Consider the following 26,290-nt stretch of genomic DNA (forward strand, 5'->3'; position numbering starts at 1 on the left):
TCTACGTTATGTCTCCATTTAAACGCGGAATACCATGTACATTTACCATATTTTTGCGCTTAATGCTTACTTATGATATATTAAAAAGTGCGTAAATATTTCGTTGTATTTTTATTGCTGGTGTTTGGTGTTCTGTAGTACAGTGGAATATGTTACTCTAGTCTTTTCTGTTCGACTTATTTATACTTTACGTCATACTTTTTACATGCTATACTACACTACTATGCTACAATAAATTCGCCAATATTTTCTCTTGTGTCTATAAAAACATAGATAAGTATAGATATCTCAACGCATTGTAATTGAAGGACCACCACCACTTCACAAGGTGTTTCGTTATAAAGAGGAAGCGACGGAACAAACTCCATAACACACATATTTAAAAAAAAAAAATTACAACGTTAAACTTAACCTAATGTACATATGGAGCTGGAACTAATTCAGACCACAACGTTTTGTTAGTCAAATAATCACTGAGTTTTGCAATTCATTACAGATAATGATTTTATTCATCATACTCATACTCATTGAAAATAGTATCTAAATATGGTACATTGAAGTCATTAAAGCGAGCCCAACTTAAAAACCATACCGCAGTCGTTACGTGTAAAAAAAAGTACAAGTATTGACAAACACACACGAACTAAATCGAATTGCCATCGAATTGTCACTCTATAAATCGATTATTGATTGTAATGATAGTATTTATTTAGTCACAACACTAATAGATCTATTGAATTCCGAGTATAAAATACCGCCATTTAAATTTTTAAGATCAATAATCAACATTTCGTCTTATATTGTCTTAAATGGAATCCCCGGTTCAAAAGAAATATTCGGATCGACAAACGAAGAAATAATTTTAATATTACTTTCATTTTGACGCAGGAGAAAAATCAGTACCAAGAATTCTCCTTTCATCACGAGTATATTGTATGAAAAGAAAATCTTATAAAACTATTTGTTAGTATGAAAAGCGTAAAATCATTACAAATCAGAATATGATATTGTCTTTCGAAGCAGCTTTCAGTTGTTTCCGTGGTGTAGTGGTTATCACATCTGCCTAACACGCAGAAGGTCCCTGGTTCGATCCCGGGCGGAAACACTTTTTATTCATTATTTTGTGCAAATTTCTTTGCTTTTTTTGTTTCTCAGTATATTTATTGATTTTAACTATTAATAAATATGAAGTAAAATTTAAGTATTATTTATAATTCAATTTCATTTACTTGTAGTTTAATTTTTGGTTACTTAGCGTTGTATATTTATTGTTATAAAAGTAAATAAATTTCGGAATATTATTGCAATAATATTTATGGTGTCAACCTTCGCGCCCAAGAAACCAAGTCGAGTAAGTAATAAGCTTTAACCATGTACATATTTTAATTAAAGAATTTCCTTAGGAAAAATATTTCTGTAAATACAAACGCGTTTGGGATAAAATATTTTATTCTTATAATATACGAAATAAAAAAATGAACAAAATGAAAGCAAAACACCAGCATAATACACAAGGCTCTCGGGTGGAATCGAACCACCGTCCTCTCAGCCCAACAGCCGAACGCGCTATCCACTGCGCCACGAGAGCTATGTGAGTGAGGGCGAAAGTATCCTACAGTTAACGCTTGTTTAACTGTCCGTTAAAAATATTGATCACGTGTGTTTAGCTGTAGAACCTATAATTATATAGCACTAGCAATACTCGCGACTTCTATCACAGAATTTTTGAAGAACCCAATTTTTGGAAGTCAGACAAGAGTTTTTTTTTATATTTATGGCGTTACGTTTGGTCTTTCAAAACAGAAAATTTTGTTCTTTCAGCACTTTGCGCTATTTCTTATAGTCTTGGACTAGGCCATGAAAGCCCGCTTGAAAAATTCACCCTGTATAATAAAAAGATAAACAACTTAACTACCCCAATGAAGGTGTTCCCTTATCGTTGTGAAATGGGGTTTAGTAAAAGTTTGTATTATTATTTCATTTCACAATTGACGTTTTCCAAGTCGTGGGCAACTGCTAGTTAATAAATTCTTATTGAAAAACAAAAAAAGGAATCGTAACTACAACCGTACCACACGTCTACGTTACGAGTGGTCTACGACGTAGGCGACTGCTACGACCACAGGCTACAACCGCTGCCATTCGAACAAAGTATTTATATTTTCTTGAAACGTTTTCTTATATAATGTTGCCGAATATGTATTACTATACAACACGTTTTTAATATATTATCAATGGAACCGAAGTGTATTAATAATTATAATTATAATAGTGACCTCTTTACCGGTTGAGCTGAAATTTTGCATACGTTGGTTGAATGCATGCATGACAGTCTTAATGACGTCGAGGGTGATAATTATGTGTATTAGTAGTACGGATGTCAAATGAAATGGTTTTATGTTGTATTTAGGTAGAAGGCCTTACAATTGACGAAACTCATTATTAAATATATTAATATTTCGCTACGGGACAAATTTCATAACGGATATTGTATGAACAGAAAATCTTATAAAACTATTTGTTACAATGAAAAGTGTAAAATCAATATAAATCAGAGTATGATATTCTCTTTCGAAGCAGTTTTCAATTGTTTCCGTGGTGTAGTGGTTATCACATCTGCCTAACACGCAGAAGGTCCCTGGTTCGATCCCGGGCGGAAACACTTTTTATTCATTATTTCGTGCAAATTTCTTTGTTTCTCAGTATATTTGTTGATTTTTTTAAACAAAAAATGTTATTAGCATTTTGCAGGTGAGTTAATTTCGCAGTGAATTTTTACGGTGACGTGGGAGTTCAGTGAAAGCAATAGCTGGATGTATTAAGTCATATTTCAGAATTAAACAAAGCAGTTAAAAATATTTGTACAAAATTTGGACAATGTTTAGAATTTTAATCAAACATCCACATTTTTTCATTATTCTTCGCAGTCATGGGAAGTGAAGTGCCACAATGCTGTTCAAAAGTATATTAGTATTAGTAGAAGATGAATATTTTTAAGGACATTAATGAAGTGTTAACTGCAGGATACTTTCGCCCTTCACTCACATAGCTCTCGTGGCGCAGCTCGGTCGAGATATCGGTGGTTCGATCCCACCCGAGAGTTTTTCTTTATTTTTGTTATTTATATAATTTTGTAAATACACTCATATTTTAACGAAAAAAAAAATTATAACGAGTGGAAGGCATTTCGAAAAGATTCTTTCATCAACACAGATTTCCTCTCAGAATTTGAAAGGTTACTTCTTATGAATCTTTTGTTTATACCCTGTACAAGAAGTATATTACTAGAAGATGTTAATTGCTAAGGGCTTATTCTCAAAAATATTAATCATACATATTATCATTAACGCTGTCCACACAAATAACATTTAAACATAATGTTTCTACGTTTCTATGTTTCTACACACAGTATTTAGTACATTAAGGGCAATAGCATAATATAGTAGAGGATGCTATAATATTTATGCGATACTAACGTCACTCAATTGATTTGCCTATGGTATTAAAGTTCAAATTGACTTTTAAGTATTATTACGAATATTTTGTATGGGAATATTGAAAAGTGTTGTTTTTAGATCAACCAAATTAATCAGACCAAATTAATCTGTTGTCACCACACGAAAAAAAGTATATAGCGATTGTCAAATAAATTTGTACTCACGAAAAACATTTTTTTAAAATTTACTGTTCAAATATTTTAAATATTTTTTGCTAGTTTCTTAAAGATAAATAGTTAAAAAGTATAATAAAAAATTATAATGTTGATAATTACTTTAAACATTTTTTATTTTATCTCAAACATATTGGGGTAACTATCGACCCCGCGCGACTAATAACGTAACTTTTTTGGCGCGCCTAATTAAAGGTTAACTAAGCACGTTTAAGCTGCAGTGGCCAAGACGAAAATGGTGAAATAGGTATTTAATTACTTTCTATCGAAACACAAACCTTCAACCCTAATTTATTCGCAGAAACGCGGTCGAACGGGATAAAAAGTATCTATGTCCCTATGTCCGCTTCCTGGGTCTAAGCTACCTCTCCACCAAAAATAAGCCAAATCGGTTCAGTCGTAAGTTGTGAGGTCGGTGGTTCTATCCCACCCGAAAGCGTATTTGGCGCGTCAGCTTTTTTTACTTTTTTGTTTCTTTCTTTTTTTATTTCGTATATACCATTAAAATATTTTACCACCAATGCCTTTGTATGTACAAAATTTTTTTTCTAAGATTTTTTTTCAATTAAAATAAGTACATGGTTAAAGCTTATTACTTACTCGACTTAGTTTCTTGGACTCGAAGGTTGAACACAATAAATATTATTGCACTAATATTCCGAAATTTATTTACTTTTATAACAAAATAACAATAAATATACAACGCTAAGTAAACTAAGATTAAACTAGAAGTAAATGAAATTGAATTATGAAGAATAATAAAATTATACTTCATATTTATTAATAAGTATATCAATTCATTGGTAAATGAGTAAAAGTAATTGTTAAATTACCATACACTGCGTTTTCGTGTACAACTTAGAGTAACAGTGAACATCTTAAGAGTTATTTATTTCATTCCGATTTTATAAATCTTACATCATTTTCGTATAGTTTTCATCAGCAAAATGCAGAATACTAACGTGACAATGACAAAATATTAATCCATATTACTTACATAGTAATGATTAATTTACAGCTGTTGTGTTTTTTTGTAATTTGCAATTATTGTGAACTCTGAAAATTAAAAAAACGATGATTATAGTTTTAAATACGGGCTTGGATAAAATAATTATATTTTGGATATTATGTGGTGTAGAATAAATACATAGTGCTTAACAATGCTGTTATTAGTCACAAAATAGGTGTGGCCGTGGTGCTGCCGGAGTCAAACTACAAAGGCTTCTACCACCTTCAAAAAGACTAGTGTACGACTATAGTTTATCGTCGATATTTTTTTATTTATCATTGAGATAGTTCTAGCTGGACGAGTGTACGCAAAGTTGTGAACTTTTCTTTTTGTTTTTACTAAAGACCAATATTATATATTTTTACCGCTTCTTCACAGAATCATTTATCACGATGTTATCTCATTAGCCGCCGCGCAAAATGATAACGGCACAAATTGCGAGGAAGACGGGATAGATATTTGATTTTTATAATCCCCATTAATTTTATAATCTTCCACTGTAATGACGCTGTGCATACAGTGATGATAAACGACAACATATATGTTTTTATTTATTTACTACAAATACTACAAAAATCCTTTTCAGCAATATTGACATGGTGATGAGATGAGTGAGGCCCCAAGTCTGTTCATATTAAGCCCCAATATCTATGACGGTATATATACTCGTAGTACATATTGTAACGTTGAGTCTTAACCTAAGCCTCTTATGGTATTAACGTCCTCCACAAGCTGAACGTAGGCCTTAAAGGGATATTGTCTAGAAAATAATAAATACCTATTTCCTCCCGCAAAATTCCACCTTTGACGTCCATAGAGTATTATAGAGAAGCGCGCTGCTCGGTACAATAAATTTCTTCGCTGTCGTATATAAAAACTTTTATTTAAATTGCCTTGTCGTACGTATGTTGAAACTAAATCTTGCAATTGAATCTTAAACCAGGCAACTGCAAACTGATTGAACTGAAATTTTACACAGATTTTTGGTTTAGGTGTAAATGCGTTAAAATCTATTAGTGGCGACTAAATACAATAAGGCGGACGCCCCGAGATTTCAGGGCAATTATGTTTTACGGAAATAAGATATATTACGCATAGATATAAACTAAGATATACTAAGGAAGGAAGGAAATACACTAAGATTTACATTTCTGCAAAACTTTACACTAGTAGTAGTAGTATGTTTAGTTTAAAGAATTCTTGAATCCAAGAGTATAAAACTATTATTGGGTACATTATAATATGGTAATGGTAATAGTTTCTTTTGAAATGGTTATTCTTAGTGACTTTATTACTATATAAAAAAGAGTGGTATTTTTATATAATAATAACTACCTATAGTTCCGGGACTAGAATAGGGCTACGGTAACCCCTGCCTGTAGTAAGAGGCGACTAAAAGGGGGCTTCCGGGGTTGCGGATATCAAAAGTGGGAGTTCGAACCGCCCGGCCAGAGAACCCGGGAAGGACAACGATATGTGTGGCAAAACGTCGTGCACATCCGACGGTATGTCGAGCGTCATGCTCACCTGGGTGGAGCCCGACGGGACAACGCGCTAAGAGGACTCCGGTTGCGTTCCTTTGGAGATCCCGGAGTCCTCTAGGTAGCGCTGAGAACGGCCACCGGGTGGGTTTTAATGTGTTAAGAGTCCCATATAACCCCGTGTCGCTCCCACGGTACCTTTTGGTTTCCCCCTCGTTAGTAAAAAAGGCACCTACTCTCAAATGTACAATAACCTATTGGATGTCGATAAAAAGTGTTTAATCAGCCGTCGTAGTTACATGTTCAACATCTATTTCCATAAAGTTTCCTGATTGCGTGTTTCACGTCCATGGAGAGAACTTTTCTAGAAAGTTTGTTCTACGATCGGCACGAACACGGTGATGGTGCCCTCATTGTCAGTACTTTTTCCACGCGAACTTTCAATAGAATTCAAAAAAACTACTTCGAACTAAGTTAGAATTGTGTGGAGAACTTGGATTTTCTTTTTCATTATGATCCCGGGTGTAGAAGTTAAGCTAAATTTTATATTCAAATTTTAAATTCACCTGACAACCTTGCGTTGCGATTTTTCCTTTACCGCTAGTAACTTTTTGATGCAGGTTCCTGGGATATGAATAAGCTTAACAATGGACCGATGCACCGAAATTCAAATGAATAATCGGTTATTATTTACATGGATGCTAATATGCAATATGCTTAGCTATTATCATTAAAATGTTTATTAAACCGTTTTATTACTCACGTAAATTCTTAAATTAATGAAGTGAAAGGATTTTGTTCATATATTTCGAGAGAAATATGTATAACATATTCTTATTTTTATACCCTAGCAAAGTAGCATTTAAAATATTTGAACTCTTCTTCTGTCTCCCCTCCAATCTCTTGATTGATGCACTCTTTTTTATGTTCCAGGACATGGTTAAAAGGAAACCGAGCCCTTTATAATATTCACAATCTGTAAATTTTATAAATCCCAAAGAGATAGACCATTAGCCTTTAAAATTTGAGCGAATCCTGCCATCGAGGCTGTAACGAGTTAATAATGAACGACATAATACGCAACTTAAATTGAGATTAAGCAAACAAAGTATAAAATTTACGTTGTCATTTCTGGTTGAGTGGAGAATTATCACAATTCGCAAAATTCATTAGCGTCGACGTTAATTCGAGTTCCAACGGTTGGTTACCTAATCACTAATTACGCCGCTAAATGCCGCTATTGTTCCACATATATTGTATTAACCGGTATATTACGTCGATTCCCAGGGGATTGGAACTTTATAATTCTCTTTCAAGAATATTTGAAGGAGGTTTATTTGACTCGCAAAGTCTGTCGTAAAATTCTTTTTGAAGCCACGCTGTGGTGAACTACCTACTTTGTACATTTTGACATGGTTTTCTCTATTCGTATCATTTATTTCCCTGAGTAAATACAGATTCAAATGTAAAAATTATGCATCGTGTTAGCACATAAATCTTCCAAGTAATTAAGTTAGCGGTTAAAATAACACAGATGTCAAAACTCTTTTTAGTTTCACTCAGGTGGCCATCTTGATTCTTATTCAGAAATTTTTGATAGGACAGTTTATATATAATACAATTTACTTAGTACTTGATTTTTAACTTAAAGTGGTTACAGCCATTACTTGTCCATCACCAACAATGTATATTCTTGTTTTATGTGAACAACGGTTGTGTATTATGGAATAGTCATGTTTAATGTCCTAAATGTATACTGTCAAATCAAATCAAAACTATTGTTACAAAAGACAGGTTCATAATTATTTGCGATTTTTACTTTCTAAAAGGCACTATTTGTTGTTATGGCGACCACCATTATGCATCGTTTGTAAAAAAATCAAGTGAATACATAATGTATTCTCATCGGCTTTTGATGATTCATCAAAATTTTGAATTAAACAGAACGTTCAAAGTGGATAGAAATAGGGTTCAAAGATTCCGTTACTTGTTACTTACAAGTATATACAAACATACAACCCAAGCTAATAAAAGCGTGTAAAAAATAGAATTGAAGCGTCTGTTCGTAATGTTAAAGTAACAGCTTTTAAGTAAAGTCGGAAATTGTATATACCTATTAAGTTAGTGGTAAGAAGCAGTGATTGCTTAGTGGTTAAAAACCTCGGCCTCTCGCTCGAGGGGTCCGAGGTTCAAATCCCAGGCATGCACCTCTGATTTTTCAAAGTTATGTGCGTATTAAAAATTAAATATCACTTGTTTAAACGGCGAAGGAAAACATCGTGAGGAAACCTGCACGTCTGAGAGATTTATAATATATCTATGTATATATATCAAAGGTGTGTGAAGTCTACCAATACGCACTTGGCCAGCGCGGTAGGCTATGGCCTAATCCTTCTCATTCTGAGAGGAGACCCGTCCCCAGCAGTGGGACAATAATGGGTCGACGATGATAATAGGTTTCTTATAACCAACCAATAATTATTAACATTTTTGTCTATCTGTTTGTTCCGACCAATCTCTTAAATGCTAAACGAATTTGAATGGTAATTTTACTGACAATTATCTGATGTTATAAGGAGGATAATTAGGATATCACAATAATTAGGGTATAAACACACCACATGAAATCTCCGAATTATTTATACTTTTAAACGCGGGTGTAATGACACTTCGTATCAAATATTTCACCAGATCATTTCTAATAGTATAGCTATTATACTAACCCCTATGGCTTCGAGCAACGAGAACATGTCAATAAATATTTATCAGCCCGCTACCTCGTGATTGCGTGACCCTGTTCTCATCCGTATCTTATTAATAAAATTATAGAATCTCACGCTGTACTTCCCATCTTGTGGGGAACATAGATCTATATAAAACAAATTTTGAAGTTATGTTAAAAGAAATCCTTTAAGTACCTACGACTACACGACTACCATCGGTGAAAGAATAGACTCCTAGCTGAGGTTAGCGTTACTACCCTTGGTTAATTTTCTACACTAGCGGTTGACACTACTGTTATTAGGCAGAAATAAGTGAAACCGTGGTGCGTCTGATGTCGAACCACAAGGAATTCTACCTTGGGATGGTACCTAATCATAATTCATGTCCTTTGAAATATATCACGAAACGTCTGACATATTACATGAATGATTTTATAAAGAAAATTTAAACGTAACAAAAGGATTTATGTTCATAAATTATTCAACACACAATATGTAAGCCTGTATCGCTCTAATGGAGGAAAAAATTCTTACAAAAGGAATAACATTTTTATAGAGTCGTTCGTACATGAATAAGAATGAAATTATAATTACCTTGTATTTGCTTTCGTTACCCTAAAAATAAATAATTGGTCACCAAATAAAATAAATAATTAAATACCCCAACTGAAATTACTTTTCAACTTTACTTTACAACTGAATTTATTTTGTGCATGTAGCCGTTGTAACAGTGTTTTAACCTAAAGCAATATTAATATATTTTACATTACATTTGCATCTGTGGTAGGTATACTAAGTTTTAGTTTCGGACCATGTAAAAAAATTAAAATTGGAAAATTCGTACAAAGGAAATCAAGTAAGTATAGTAATATATTTTAATGGAGGAACCATCGATATACTAATGTCATTGGGAGGAATATTTTACAATTAATTTTCTCAGTAATCTGGAGGCACGGCAGTGCCTCCGCCAAGTCGAGCCAAAAGAAGCAGCACGGCCGTACCATCCTTTTCCCGAAGCTTATATTATAGTGTTAAAATTGATAAATTATTTTCTAAAGACGGTTACAATTTTATTACTTAACAATTGTTTTACAGCAAAAATTCCTGTCCTATTTACTACTTAGCTTTCCTACACTGTTTTGTATCCTACAAAATCCCAAGGGAGTAAGCCGTCACAAAATGCATGCACTTGCATGTTTCTGAGAAACACCTGTGCGGTGGCTATGAAAACTTGTATCCAAAGGAAAGGTAAAATGTTTATTGTATAACATAGCTTATTACCTTCCACACGCTTGCATCAAGAGCATTTTTATTAAGTGTTTCATTTCAAAGATGCTATTGTAAATTCTTGTAGAATTTTATACAAAATAGTCGTCCAGTTTAATACTAACACCTCTCAGATTGATTGACAGTTGACATTTAATTCAAATACTTACTTAAAAGTGGTTGAAATTCGACTTCACCATCGAGGGCTCCGAAGTTCGAATTTCAAGCACGTATCTCGGATTTTTCATAGTTATGTGCGTATTACAAATTGATTTTCACTTGCTTTAACGGTGAAAGAAAACATCGCGAGGAACAGCATTCCTAAAAGATCTTTAAAAAAAGTTCTCGGAGGTAAGCACTCGGCCCGCGCAGTGGACTATGGCCTAAAACCCCTCCCTCTGAGAGGAGACCCGTACCAAGCAACGGCACTCTAACGGGCTGACGACGCTTATGAATTTGTCTTTTAATCACCGTTTTTACGTTTAAAAAGTATGGGTGCAATTGACAACAAATGGCTTCGGTAGACAGCTAATTATGTCTGAGAATAGTTCTCACTCCGGAAAACTCGACAGTTGTTGAATAGTTTTTACTCTGCCGTCTAAATACAATAGCGAAGTGAACTTCAAGTTTCTGAGCGCTTTAATCGTCCTTCTTGAAAACAGAAAACTCGCCGGCTCCGTTAATAGTTAAGAAGCCGTCGGAGTTCTTTTGAGCATAAATCTTTTATTTCTGTAAGAGGAGATCTTAAAGATCCCGTTGTTTCAGTGCGGTGACGTCACCACATGGCAAGGAATAGTGATTTTTGGTTTCATTTGATTTCATCCGCAGCAGGGCCACCAAAATTGCAATATTCACCACCACTAGCAAAAATATCAGAATCAAATTAAATTTGTATAGGAATTTGTAGCTTAAAAATGCTAAAAAAATGTGCAAATAATTAATTTACTGCTTTATGGCATTTAGCCCTCTGCACAAACTATTATGAAGCGTCTTAATGCACTTAAGATCGACCTCCGGTACGGATTCAATCCTTTGTGGAATCGATTCAGATTACAAATGTTCATGGAGGAGATGGATTCACGGGAGATCCTGCAATCTACTAACCGGCCATTTAACGTCGTTGCCTGTCAGTTATATGATTATAACGCTCACCTGCAACACCACACACATACACAATCTTATTCTAAATAACAAATGTATTGCTGAAATTAAAGCGATTTATCTTCCTGTTTTATAAATATAGTGAGCAATAAATCACACTTTGTCATTGGTCCGTCACAAGCAATTCGCCGATACTCCAGCCGAACTTCAAGATAACTCGTGAGTAACGACCTCTTGGGACAAATGGATAAAATATAAAATGCTGTTTTAACGGCAAATAAAATTTATTAAGGATAGTGAAGATACATAGTACGATATTTTATTAACAGATATGAGAACAAATTTCACTCATGTGCTATAAAGTACTGCATTTTTTATTTTTATTTCTCTGATATTATGTTTGTTTTAAAATAATTTTTGTTCACAATACGAAGTAATAATAATTCCAAGTAATTTAAAAGTATACGTAAATAATATTCCGCCAAATATTACTGTGAAATTAACTTAATGTGCATACATTTAGAATAGTTTCTGTGTTCATTATACCCAGTAATATTCCACTACAGTAACGAATGAAATTGCCAATGATTCTTGGTAAACAAATACGTCAACAGCGAATGTCAACAATATAGACCACTTTATTTGACAAGCCACTTTATTTGACATTGTTTACAGGGAACTTTTGGCAAAATTGCAGCCCTAGTGCCAATTGATAAAATAATTGTCCAAGTGCGAGTCAAACCTGCAAATGGAGGGTTCCGTACCACCAAATTCTTATTTATTTATTATTTTTAGTGTTTCTTATCCTAGAAGCCATAGAAGTACATGAATAATGAACATTTGATCTTGGTTAAAAACGGAACCCTATTACTAAGCCACAGCAGTCTGTCCGTCAGTCTGTCTGTTATAGGGTTCTACTGACCCGTAATAGTTTTTTTACAGAAGATGTATAACGGTAGCCGCTATAAAAAGCAATAGTTGTGGCGGTGGTGGCGCCGAAGTCATAGGTAATTTATTATTTTAACAAAAGAAAATACTTACACGGATTATCCACATTTATAGACATAAAGAGAAACATATAGTCTACTGTCTATGACTCAACATTATCCTGACGGAATCGGCGGGAATGTTCTAGTTCCGGTCTCGTGTTGGACCCACTTGCTTGCGCTGTCTGATATTATCTATCACTTGGCAGAGACAAGAAAAATATAGCATACATATTTATTGCGTTCGAAAACATTTGTGTATTCTATATTTTATATTAAACAAGGAAAGACTTACACCGATTATTCACATTTATATACTTAAAGAATGAGTTTATTCTATAGAATATTCTTTTTTTAAAGACGCATTAGATATTACGAGTAAGAGTATATGAATAATTGTATCATGGATTGATCAATACAACACAAGTTATGATTAAGTACAGGCAATAGATATTCAATTACTGAATAATATTATTAATTATAACGTAATAACTAATAAAGTGCAAATTTCTTAGTATTGTATGTGTACTTATCTATAATTTATTCGATTTATTCGTCGTATTTTTAATCGAGACTATAGTTAAGTACCGCGCGCGCTCTCTCCTCTATCTCGAAAACGGATATTCTCAATATACAAAAAAATAGTCAATCAAAAGTTGTAGAAAATTTAATTCTACACAATATTTATAACAAATACAAATAGCATAAACCCATACAAAACGAGATATTTACAATAAATGTGTAAAAATCCATTATTTGAGCTTTGGCCTTGGAATGTAGGTTTTGAGACAAGTTATATTATTCGTATACCTTATAAGTTCTACTTCTTATATTCATCATATCATTAAGCAAAACTATATTAAATAAAAGTGTTCATTCTTCTTATAGAAAAAATCGCTATTTCTTCAAATATTCTAAAATTTATATATGCACCTCTGATATATTCATTATTCATATCAAAATGAAAGCCGTCGAATTGTATGAACCTCACCGGTTACGGCTGACATGACTACGTATTGACATTTTCAAACCATGCGTGAGAATCGCGAATATAAAATATTGTTACAAATATCCATAAGCGTGGAGACACAGGAAATTGAAACGTGCGAATAAAAACAAACAACATTGTGCGGTATTTCATTTGTGCGAGGTTCCGTAGATTTTTACTTATAAACTACGGAGATGATAATTTCGTTTGAGTTAATTTTGAATTTTATTATTTGGATTTTCAATATATTTGTATATCTTTCCAGTGTAAACATGATTGATGTGTTTTAAGGAAGACATGTTCGAGACGTTAAACCTTAGTCTTAAGTGGACGTAAATTCGTATCTGAGTTATAAATATTAAATATTTTATAACACACAAACAATATGTGAAATTAAACAAGGTAAAAATAAAATAATAAAATCTATAAAATATTACACTGTATTAAAAAAATACATATGACCAGAGATAACAGAGGAAGAACTATTATTTGAAGTAAAAAAAATATATCACAAAGTGTCTATCAAGCGCCCCCGAGTGGATTCGAACCACCAACTTCTCGGTCTATAGCCGAACGCGCTAGCCATTGCGCCACGGGGCTATGTGAGTAACGGGCAAGTCAGCCTACAGTACCAGCTTTTACTTATTAAAAAACTATGCTTTTAGTTATATAAAAAAAACTATTCCAACGATGGTGTTTCAGAATACGTTAAGAAGTGTATCCAGCAATATTACGCTTTATATTAAAACAGGGGGGCACTGCATATTCATATGTACCGATTTTGGAACCAACCGATGGCAGCAGTTAGGAAATTGTAGAGGTTGATAAAAAATATCACTAACCTTGACATGCATTTATTATGATGACATAATTTTAAAAGATAATTTAACAAGATGCAAATATCTCATGATATTTGAATGATCAAATATCATGAGATATTTGCATCGTGTTAAATTCAAAATCACGATACAATGTACTTATATAATAATCAACAACTTTACAACTAATACCTATTTCTGCCTCATACCAGCAGTGTTAAGCGCTGCTGTGTTCTGGTTTGAAGGGTGTGGTAAGGGAGACATACTTATCCGAGGCGTTCCAGCTTAGTCCTCAGGGATGGCGGCGCATCTGTTGACCTCTGGTAGGAATATCTAATACTATCTGGGGTTGATTACGGATGTCCATGCGGCAGTAGCCACTTACGATCAGGTGGTCTGTATGCTCGTCTGCTACTCATAGATTGAAAAAAAAATAACCTTAATTGAACTTTGACGATTGAATTCGACTCGGTAGCGTCAAATGGATCATGCTTTTAACGTGTTCATACCCGATTTTCAATAATTTTTGATAATTCTTCCTTGTAAAAATACAACCGAGGTTTTTTTTAATATTGTCAAAACTTTAATTGTAAGTCTAATTGTTTAAGGTTACTTAAGATTAAACAATTACTCGATCTTGACCCACTATAAGACAGAAAACATTGAAGGACAATAAATTGATTTCAACTTACTTTTTAAATCATACGATAGTAACGCCACCTAAAGGTCCACAAGAATCATATAAGTCAAGCGGAATCCTATTGTACCCACACATTTTCATTAAAATAGTTGAATATTTCGGAGAGTAGCATGTACTAACGCAGTGACTTATGACATGTGACTTGTGTATGACTTATGTATGACATGTATTTGTGTTTACGTAATTTTCGAAAGACGAGAAAAGACGGTTACTATAAGTGTAAAAAGATTTTAGCAACATTTTCCGAATTATCAAAAGCGTTTTCAAAGTGATGATATCAAAGCGTTGTATAAAATGTATTGTATTTATTAAATTCATATCATGTGCATTGTACATGATAGAAAATAAGAATTCTATCTATACTTAGTTTCCTCATTTTCCAGGCTATTCGTTATTTGAGTAACGAAATGGAATTATCAGTTTTTTGCGTAACCTTACTGGTATTGTTATTTTAGTAAGTGAAATTTTTATTCCGTTTCGCCGGATATTACGAGATATCGTCTTTGTTTGTTTTCCTTGTTCATTTATTGTTTTATTATTTGTCCTAATATTCTTATCTCTTGTATTATAATTTATTTGACTTTCCTGTTTGTTAAATAAATATTTCCTGGAAGAGTGTCTTGTTAGCTAAAGATACCTATTTATTTCTCAACAGTAAATATAAAATATTTTTGCACTGTACCTACAGTCTGACTGCCACTCATAATATACTAATAAAAAAGACAAGCTATATTTCCTTCTTTAAACTGTATTTATTAGAACTTTTTTAAAAGAACACTCAGGCATGTTGCCAGTTAATCCATTACTGTCCCACGGCTGGGCACGGGTCTCCTCACAGCATGCGGAGGATTGGACCAAAGTCGACCGCACTGGCCAAGTACGTTTTTTTTTTATTTTTATAATATAGGAGTAGCAGACGCGCATGCAGTCCACCTGATGGTAAGTGGCTACTGCCGCCAATGGACATCTGTAATCAACCCTAGATAGGATTAGATATTCCTACCTGAGGTCGGCCACAGATGCGCCGCTACCCCTGAGGACTAAGCTGGAACGCCTCGGAAAAGTCTGTCTCCCTTACCACACCCTTCAAAACGGAACACAGCAGCGCCTAACACTGCTGTTATTAGGTAGAAATAGATGTGGCGGTGGTGCCGCCGGAGTCGAACCACTAAGGGTTCTACCACCTTCAAAAATTAACGTATTGAGATTTTTTAAATAAATTTCTGGGGTACGCACGTTTCCTCATTATGTTTTTATTCATTGTTATGGTAACTGATAATTAATTTCTATTCGCACATAACTTTGAAGAATGTGATGTGAATGCGTGGAATTCGAGCATAGCACCCACCTTATAAGAGGCCGAATTTCAAATAGCCTATAACTATCAATCATTAGCCTATCACTGCTTTTGTATCTTCACAACATTCTTAAAACCGGAACAAAGTAGCACTTAGCACATATAATTTAAAGGAAACAATGTTTAATCCAAGTAGTTCCTCAAACAAGAACAGTATAACAATTTTAAATGAATTAACTTGTTATAAATGTCCATTCATATTTTACACTGCGTCGAAAATTTGATTTACACAAGGGGGCCACGGGGCCATTAAAGTTTTTCGGATCCAATCTCCTCTGTTCAAATCCGCTAATGGCTCTTCCTATTATATTTTTATTTTCACAACTTCGCCGTAATTGGGGTGCTTTTGTATTATTTCATTTTTCATCAACGCAAACATTCTGTAACAATAGCAAAACATCCATGTATCAAATCATTTACTGTACGTTTAAGGCACCGGAACAATTCAAACTAAAAGTTTGATGAATTTATTATTAATTTTATTAATGACTATAGTTTTATCAATACGATGACTATGTCAATGGTATTATTGAAAACCAAAAACTCGACTGTTTAAATATATAGCCTTAATTACTCACTCACTTTATAGGACGTGTCAAAGAATGAGAGTTACGTATATACTTACAATGTACATACATTATATCCAAACGCAAGGGCAGTGATAGTCTAGTGATTAAGAAACTCGGTCTCTCGATCGAGGGGTCCGAGGTTCAAATCGCAGGCCCCACTTCTGATTTTTCAAAGTGTGTAATAGAAATTAATTATCACTTGCTAACCGGTGAAGGAAAACATCGTGAGGAAACCTGAGAGATTTATATAAAAAAAAGTCAAAGGTATGTGAAGTCGCACTTGGCCAGCGCGGTGGACTATGGCCTAATCCTCCTCATTCTGAGAGGAGACCCGTGCCCAGCAGTGGGACAATAATGGGTTGATGATGATGATGATGATATACAAACGCTTGAAAAACAGAACATTCCCTTCGCTCTCCCATACATGACTAAAACTTTAATTATGGTTAAAATAAAATACTGGCTTCATGGTATGACCAATTAAAAGCGTGTTCTTAGTGATATATTATAATAAAGACCTTACACATTTTATTAAGGTTTGTAGAGGAAATTGTGATGTAGTCTAGCTTACATAGCGTAGATAGGGCGCGTTGTCACCGATCCAATGTCCGGCCTGCCAACAACAGCTCCTCTGTTTGTTTTTATAAAAATAGCTGAACATATTCTGAGTTTATGATGAATTCTTTCAATAGAATATAAAAATATGTTTAGTAGAGTAATTAAGGTTATCTCGTTTAATTTATTAGAGAACAAAAACTTTTTTATAAAATTAGATAAGTAATTAAGCATAGGTAGTTCTTTTAAAACTGGTCTTTTTAAATTATATCGGAAATAAATATTTTTCCATACAGTACAAATTATATATAAGAGATTCATGTAATTATTTTACATGCTCATAATCTAGTACAACACTAATAGTAACAGAAGTTTCACAAGCTCATACTTATCGTAAATCATTTTATTTTACATGTCTAATGTGTATACCTTAAAATATTGAAAGCAGGCATATTTTAACATTTGACGAGTATAACTGAAAATTGGAAAACACTGAGAAACCTTTCCCGTGTCCAAAAAGGATGAATTAATGCATATGTATAATTAGCTTATTCCTTCATATTTATATTTACAAGACTCGGAAATGTCTGGGAATATTTTTAAACCAGACGCTTTAGCTTCGCGCCGGAAACCAATTAGTCCGTTGGCTCCAGCTTCAAATCTATTGAAAAGCCGTCCCTTTAGTAAAGCTCGATATCTATCTGGCAAACTGCAATCAGATGACTCCGTTAGCAGTTGATCGCTCAGTCAACTGATACTTGATCTGTTTTTTGCCGGGAAAAATAAGCTCGCTTTGGGATTAATATAGGGAGCAGCAGCCATTTGTAAATGGCCAATTTATGGACGAAATAAACACGAGATCAGTTTTCCAATTTAAATATAGTTTATGTATATCTCTAAATAATACTGGAGTAGCAAACGAGCATGTAGTCCTTGATGGTAAGTGGCTACTGTCACTCATTGGCTTCTATGATCGACCACAGATGCGTTGCTACAGCCAGAGGACTAGCCTGGAACGCCTCGGGTAAATATGTATATCATTATTTTAAACCGGAATACGACAGCGCTTAACACAGTTTTTATTAAGTAGAAATAGTTGTGGCGGTGGTGTCTCGGGAGTCGAAGCAGATGGTTAAAATCAAATTAATTATCATACCATATTAATATATATTTACCCCTATGTTTTGATAAGCTGTGTTGTTGATCGCAGCGCTATATCCTAATACCGTTTTGTATTTTCTAATATAACAATTCAGTCGACTTAATTAAATGCCGAAAAGGCTACTCCTCCGCTTCCTTAAAATAACATCGTGTTCACTTCAACAGGTAATACGCATATCAATCTTGTTACTTTCGAGGGTTCCGTATCCAAAGGGGGAAAAAGGAACCCAATAGTCCGCTGTCTGTCCGTCTTTCACAGTTCACTAGCTCGTGAACAGCAATTGATAGAAACTTGAAATTTACAGTGTGTATAACAGTGGCCGCTATAATAACAACGCGCAAAGGGTTCCAGATTCGATCCCCGGCCGTTCGGATTTGGATATCTGTTCTGGGTCTGGGTGTTTGTGTATTTGCCTTTGTTTGTGTCCACCGCACCCACGACAAATAGAATCCTAGTATAGTGCTGTATGAAAGCGTCTTTTTATTACCATTTTCTCCTTCCTTAAATCAATTAATAATAAGCGATATAAGGAATTCAATTATGACAAAATACGTTCAAAGAAACCAATGTACTCAGTTTCTATTATATTTTATTATAACAAACGTATGGATGTTCTCCCTTCAATTAAGGCATTCGTCTTTTTGTGTTTTATACAAACAAAGCGGTGAAAACGTATTCAAATAAAAGTGGATTCAGACCGCGCAATACAAAGGGGAGTATTGTCGAGTCGCGTGTTTTTTCACTCTAAACGTTTTACCATCTCCTAACGTACTCTAACTGAAAGGTGGGTACAGACTGTCGTAACGTAACATTGAATGCAACATGAAAGGAGCATTTCATAAGTGTGGACGCATAGCGGTTTTTTCGGACATCGACAATCATCATCGCTAATATTTGGTCTGGTTTGGTCTGGATGGACTGAACTACGTTCGCCGCGAGCTTACTAGAAACAGATGCGAGTGGGTACATGCTTAGTTCGTGCGCACTCTGTATCCATACTCATGAAGTGCTCCTTTCATGTTACATTACATGTTACGTTACAACAGTCTGTACCCACCTTAACTCCATGGTAATTTTCGCGTCATCAATCTATTAAACACGTGTTATTTTTCTGTTCGGTATCGTCAACTCATTACTCACTAATATTCCACTATTGGACAGGGGCTTAATCTCATAATGAGGAGAATTAGCCAATAGTCCACCATCTCAGTCATAGCCATATTGGAAGTTTTCACACGCGTTTGACAACTTTTTGTTTTTTGGTTTGTTTTTAAAGTTCACATTAGGTTTTTTTACCCATTTACTTAATCCATACCTTTGCAAATAGATTATTTGAAAAGGTTAGTTATAAAATAATAATAATTGGTCAAGTGCTAGTCGATCTCACACATGGAGGGTTCTGTACCAACAGATACATTTTTACTTTTAGATTTGATATCGTAGCAACAACAGAACGTCGTAAAATAAGCTATTTATTATTAGTATACGTTGTTAAAGCGGCCACCGTTTCACATACTCTCTAAAAATCAAGTATATATCTATTACAATTCAAGAGATAGAGCCCTGTGACACGTAACGGAAAGACCTTGGGGAAGATTACCAATTAGGGGAAGATCAAAGGCCTCACCAAAATGTCTGTTACGGAGTGCTTTAAAAGAAGACACGTAACGGAGTCTTTGATAGGTTTTCGTTTTTCCCTTGGCTTTGGAACCTTAATTATTAAGAATCATATTGTACCAATGCAAAACATTAACTAAGTTTAGGATAGCTAATCGTGTTTATTAAGCGACTATAAAGCATGTATGGTGCTACTTAAAGTAAATAACTTAAAGCTAAGCAAAATTCCAAGTACATACTATCACAGAAATTCCGCTAAAATTAATTAAACTCGTGTAGGTCTTCCAAGGTTCGTTTACTGCGATTGATTTGTACTTTGAATCACTAAACATGCTCAAATTAATTAGTCGCAGGTGAAAATTAATTAACAAAATAATGTGTCTTTGACAAATTTTAATTTGCTTTTATTTCCTCTGGGGCAAATGAAATTAACACGAAACATTTTCTTTCACGTTACTTCAAAAAATATGAAGTTGAACAATAATCTTATTTTTGAGGATACATATTTTAAAGTTCCCTGAAAGTTAAGCGTTGCTGTGTTATGGTTCGAAGGGTTTAGTAAGGAAGACTTTTCCGAGGCGTTCCACATTGTCCTCAGTAGCAGCAACGCATCTGTGGTCGACCTGAGGTAAGAATCTATTTTTTTCTGGGATTGATTACAGATCTACTTAGGCGGCAGAAGACACTTACCATCACTACATGGACTCATGCTCGTCTGCTACTCCTATATTATAACGACAGAAGACAAAAGACTCGAGCGTAGCCGCGGTATTTTGTTCAAATTTGCTGTATTCGATTTTGCAGTTTGTTCTATTGATAGAAGATATAAAACAATTGGTTTACTTATCATCATTTTTAAAATTATGAAAAAATATTTGTACTACCAATTAAAGGAAATTGTAAAACATATTGGAATTTAAGATCTTACTTGTAATTAAGGACGGCGGAAAACATGATTTTTGCGTAACAAAGGCAATTATTTTTGAAAGTCTATTTTTCTCCCTTGTTATTTACTTCTTTTCACCGTTTAATATAATTTTCATTACCTTTGTCATAGAATTTTGGAAAACATTTCGTTCAAATTTTTATCCTAAAACACGGCCGCCGGATTACAGATCGTCTTAAAACTTCTGACAACAGATTCGTCCCCGACAGATAGTGGTAAAGCTCTTATAAAGAATTTAGGGCGCACTTGGATTTAAGAACCCTTAGTTGTTCGCAGAAGGTTTTTACTATCAACAGAATCTCAGGAGAAGGATCTTCGGGGATTTGTTCTCGTTTCTTTAGTCGTTCGCTTATTTGTCGTTTATATATTTAGGCGGTACTAAAATAAACTTCCTGACTTTGTCTAAAGCAAAATATATTTTGTCTAAGTCGAAGCAACATAATTTAATATTTTTATCATTAAAAATTAAGTAGAAGCTTCATAATTCCAAGCAATGGAACATTTTTGTTTCATTATTGATTTGTAGCTTTCTCGCAGGGCTAATATATTAATGAATTATAATATTTTACTGAAAAACTAATGAACAATAAATTTCTTCAAAATATTTAATAATATGTGTCTGTGTGTGTTTAGTTGTGATGTACTCATATGTGTATGCTGGATGTATGGATGCTGTATGTGAGTGTATCTAGATTTTTTCTGAAGAAAGTTATTAAAATGGCTTCTAATTAAAGGTATTACGATATTAAGAGAAATTTCTTACAAGCGATAAATTATATAAAGTATTGCGATCACTAATTTAATTTCAAGCTTAAGCAACAGCTAAGTAACCCCAAGTCCCAGTCTTGTCGTTTTACGAGGAAAAAAGAGAAACAAATTACATCGATTACGTATTCTCGTGTAACTAATTCGAAAACGAACCATTTTGATACTTGCAAGACTTGTTAAGGACAAAAGATATCCACCTTGTGTAAGATAAGGACAGAAAATCTGACGGAATCCAATATCGCAATACATAATTGCAAATCTATGCTGTATCTCGATCTCGATAGCTCTGGAAAGCCGGGAAAACAGAACGTAGTCACCTGGAAAGTAATATAAAACTTAACAAGTTGTTGTTCAAAGGCTTCGATTAAGAATTACTTAGACGTTCGCTAAGTTATACCTGCATGATCAATATAACTTTCAGCACAAAGTGATTTCAGAAGTCAGAAGAAAGATTGTGTTCCTTATAGGGATAGGGAAATATCTTGTGTTAAGTCTTTAAATAGAAATTTAAATATTTAAGACATTTGAGAGGTTCGTTTAAAATAGGCAGATTCCTGTATTAGATAAACAGAATATACTTACTAGAGATGTGCCGAGTCAGGTCGACTCGATTCAGTACTCGAGTACTTACATAAACTCGCATACTCGAGTACCAATAGTGATACTCGAGTACCAGTAATACTCGAATACTGACGATACTCGTACACTACTACTCGTACAAGTAAAAACTTGTTTAATTTTGTGTAGTGAGTGGCGTTTTTTTTTTTGCTCTTCCGTGCTATTGGACTGTATGTTGTGGAAAGTACTCGAGTACTTTGTGAATACTTTGGACTCGAGTACTGACTCGATTCTTTTTTATATGAGTACTAAAGTACTCGAATACCAAAAATGGCCGACTCGGCACATCATTAATACTAAAAGTAAAGCTCCTACGCTTGTGCCTCCAGCCAGGTATGTGTATCTATATAAAACAGAATACTTTTTTTATGCGTAGATATACTTGGAAAGTTCATACACATTGACTATTCTGTATGTTTAGCCATGATAGAATTAGACCTGTGAATGAAACCTTTTAAGCTAGGAATTCCACTTCCTTAAATATGAGAAAACCCATCGTTTTCGTTTGATTTAATTAGGTTTTAAACATGTTCTTTGCCACCAACAGAGTGCCGGATGGTTAATTAACCAAATATTTTAGTTCTACTTTAGTACTACTAATTGGACTTGCTTCTTCATTGCAATGCTGATATAACTTATTATTAAAGTATACAAGCAGAGATCCCCTAACGAGCGATCACTAATGGCGCCGACAAAAGTTTGTGTTTTCTTTCAATCAAAAGTTAAATTAGCTTATTTGTCTTTAGTCGAAGTTGATATTTTTCATAAATATTTAAAAAATCTTTCGAATTTCGTCGTTAGTGTAAACTAAATTCATAATCATATTGTGATCTGAAAAGGTAATTAAATACTTCAGAGTAATGTTTATATTTTTAAGACATTGAAATTGCAAACGAGTATGCATTTCAGCTGATGATAAGTGACCACAACTACCTTCGGCCACCCCTCTAACTTCGGACATCCCTACCATGGATTCGTAAGAACTGTTGATAGATTTCAGATAGAAATCGTTTTTAAATCCTGCAGAGTATGCGCTATTAGTGGGTATTAAAATTACCTATAGGTTCAAGTAAGATAGGTTAAAAAATATGTTTATTCCGGAAGCAGGGGAAACCATTCAACTAAATTTCTACTGCTAGTAATTTGTCCATAAAATTAACCGTACTTTACACCTACAAGGGATGTGACACCAATACTTGTTAAGAATGTTTGTGGTTAACAATGTATCGGTTTTATAACAAAAACATGTCACCTAGCGATGATAATATGTGAAAGACAGCGTCGGGTGAATGAAGATGTTATGCAATTAACATGCCGGATCGATTTCCGTTTCCGCCGATGAAGGACCCTTGGGCGCCTGCTTTGGCTGGTACCTACCAGAGCATGGACATATGTACAACTAGAACTAATGCATGTGTGAAATAAGTTCGCTTATAATGCAATCATTTATAGTTTACAATGTTAAACAATATTTAAAATTTTAAATAATTATATATTAAATGAATTTCTATAAATTTATATCTATATTAACTTATTTCAAATGATTCTTAAAAACACTTGTATTATTTGAGTTCTATTCTTGTAGGTATATAATATTGAAGTAAAATTTAGAAGTGCTTAAAAATATTCATATCTTTATGGTGTTTGATCAGATAACTGATTAACTGAAATTACTTTCTAGGTTGAAAGATAATAGATAAATTTCATTAGTAAACATGTATATAGGTACTAGAACCAAGTCTAAACAATATAGCGAATCACCCAGCAAAATTAATGAGGTTCACGAAATATGGTTTCCGGTAGCCCGAATACACTAATAACCTACATATTTTTATGAAAATGGAGTAGGAAATGAGATTGTAGTCCACCTGATGGTAAGGATCTATTGCTACCTATAGGCATAATTATGTTTGTTGGCATGTTATGTCTGCAGAAAGATCTACCTCAGCGGATAAAGTTAGCACGCGTTGTTTAAATAAGCGCTTCTTTCTACTTTAAATAGTGCTTTTTCATCAGCCATGTGAGATGAAGCGAAAATATGGACGTACGTTACATTCACTAACAGGAGCGCTTGATTTTCATTGCGTAGACTAACGTAGCACCGTTGGGTATAGTTTGAACAAAACTTTAAAGTTGGAGAGAGCGAGCTTAGGATCGCATCACATCTACATCGAATTACATCTACAAGCGTCCGCGACGTTTGCAGATGTAACGGAGTAGATGTCTAAATGCTGAGCCGAATTCCTTTTGTCATATTAATATTACTGTAAAATGTACATCTATTCTTTCTGTAACTGTGTTATTATGGCAATAAACGTTTATTATTATTATTATTATTATTATTAAATGCGTTTATAATTTTTATAGTACAGCTTAGCTATAATTAAAATGGTCAAATAGTTTCGTAGCTCAGTTTTGACATTTTTTATGTGTCAGTGCCAGGGGAGCGACACGGGGTTAAATGGGATTCTTACCGCACTAAAACTTCCGAGGCTTCCATGATCTTCAAAGGAACCCAACCGGAGTCCCGAGTTTAGTCACCTCGCACTTATCTAATGGACAAACGTCCTAATGTTGAATTTATGTAGGCTACATTTTTTGTATTATAAGATATATAGAATGTAGAACCTTATATTAATTCCATAGGTGCCACCACTATATCCATTTTTGACTTAAACTTAATAATTAGGCAAGGCGTTTTAATTATGTTCTTACTAATGGAAACACATTTCTGATCAAATACAAGAAGTTAACGCATCTAGCGAGAACTCAGATTTAAAAATTTGTCAAGCTGTTTGGGTTGAAAGACGTGCTATATGAGACATACATGCATACGGTCGAAAAGCTTTACCATCCACGGACGCGTAAAAACGAATTTTAAGTCAGAAAAAGTGTAGAGTATAAACCACGTAACATGAGTTACATACATCCACGTAACATTACATCCCTTCCACCGTATAAGAACTGCTGATAGATCTCAGGTAGAAACGCTAATTCTACAGAAGATGATCTATTAGTAGGTATTTTAATTAAAGCTACAAAGCTGGAGAGTTGCGAGTGAAGATTGCACAATATATGTGGAGTGTGAACCGCATAACATGAGTACTAGGCTGTTATAAAATGTGTGCAGTGTGTGCACGTACCTACGTGCTCAAGCCTGTGATCGTGCGATCCACCTTGTCGACAGCTGCTATGTAGATTTCGGACAATTGAGCCACACTACAGACATCGATGGGTCTCAACGGAGACTTATCACATTAGTTTCGTGGAAACCTACATTAAATGATCCTTGATCAGATTAGTTTGTTTCAATTTACGTAAAAGAGGTTAATATTGAAGCAACTGCAAAACTCTTTATTCAGTTCCTATTTAAAATTGTCTATGGTACAAATTTTCAGTTATTTGTATGTCATATTATTTTTTAACTCCTAGTCAATGACAGGTTATACATCTATGCTCCTAGTATTATTACTATACAAGTATACTTACCAAACATAATAAAACATTAAAGAAAAAAAATTCTATTAATACATACAATTATATATTTGAACATTAATACCCGTTAATGCCCGTGTTAAATAATGAAAACCTTTTTGACAAATCGCTTTTTACGTGGGGACCGCAATTAGTTTATACATCTATGGGGGACCGTCATAAACACCCAGTATGATTCTGTCTTTCGTAACATCCGTTAATTGTTTCCGTGGTGTAGCGGTAATCATGTCTGCTGACGTGCAGAAGGTGACACGGGAACTGGTGTGACACGAGAATTTTATATATAAGATTTCCCTAGCCGGAAATGGAACGATTTTATTTAAAAAAAATGTATTATTCCATTTCAGCCATTAACGTTTAAACTATCGGATAATATCGCTTATAAGGATCAAATTCGGGGAAGTAATGATACACGTAAATAAGAAACTACATGTTGCCAACTCATTGGAAAACATGGTTTC

The 26,290-nt window shown here is 34.1% G+C and overlaps 3 non-coding genes across 3 annotated transcripts; 2 read left to right on the forward strand and 1 right to left on the reverse strand.

Annotated features, from left to right (window-relative positions):
• The first annotated feature begins 1,032 nt into the window (after positions 1–1,032).
• On the forward strand, positions 1,033–1,105 carry TRNAV-AAC (transfer RNA valine (anticodon AAC)). The gene has a single exon. It is a non-coding gene; the product is annotated as a tRNA-Val (tRNA).
• A 1,484-nt stretch (positions 1,106–2,589) lies between these two features.
• On the forward strand, positions 2,590–2,662 carry TRNAV-AAC (transfer RNA valine (anticodon AAC)). The gene has a single exon. It is a non-coding gene; the product is annotated as a tRNA-Val (tRNA).
• Positions 2,663–13,751: 11,089 nt separating this feature from the next.
• On the reverse strand, positions 13,752–13,823 carry TRNAY-AUA (transfer RNA tyrosine (anticodon AUA)). Its single transcript has one exon. It is a non-coding gene; the product is annotated as a tRNA-Tyr (tRNA).
• Between the last annotated feature and the right edge of the window lie 12,467 nt (positions 13,824–26,290).

The sequence above is a fragment of the Epargyreus clarus genome, unplaced genomic scaffold (assembly GCF_041222505.1).
Source record: "Epargyreus clarus isolate Ecla_fem2 unplaced genomic scaffold, WU_Ecla_fem_2.2 ptg000007l, whole genome shotgun sequence".
Taxonomy (NCBI): domain Eukaryota; kingdom Metazoa; phylum Arthropoda; class Insecta; order Lepidoptera; family Hesperiidae; genus Epargyreus; species Epargyreus clarus.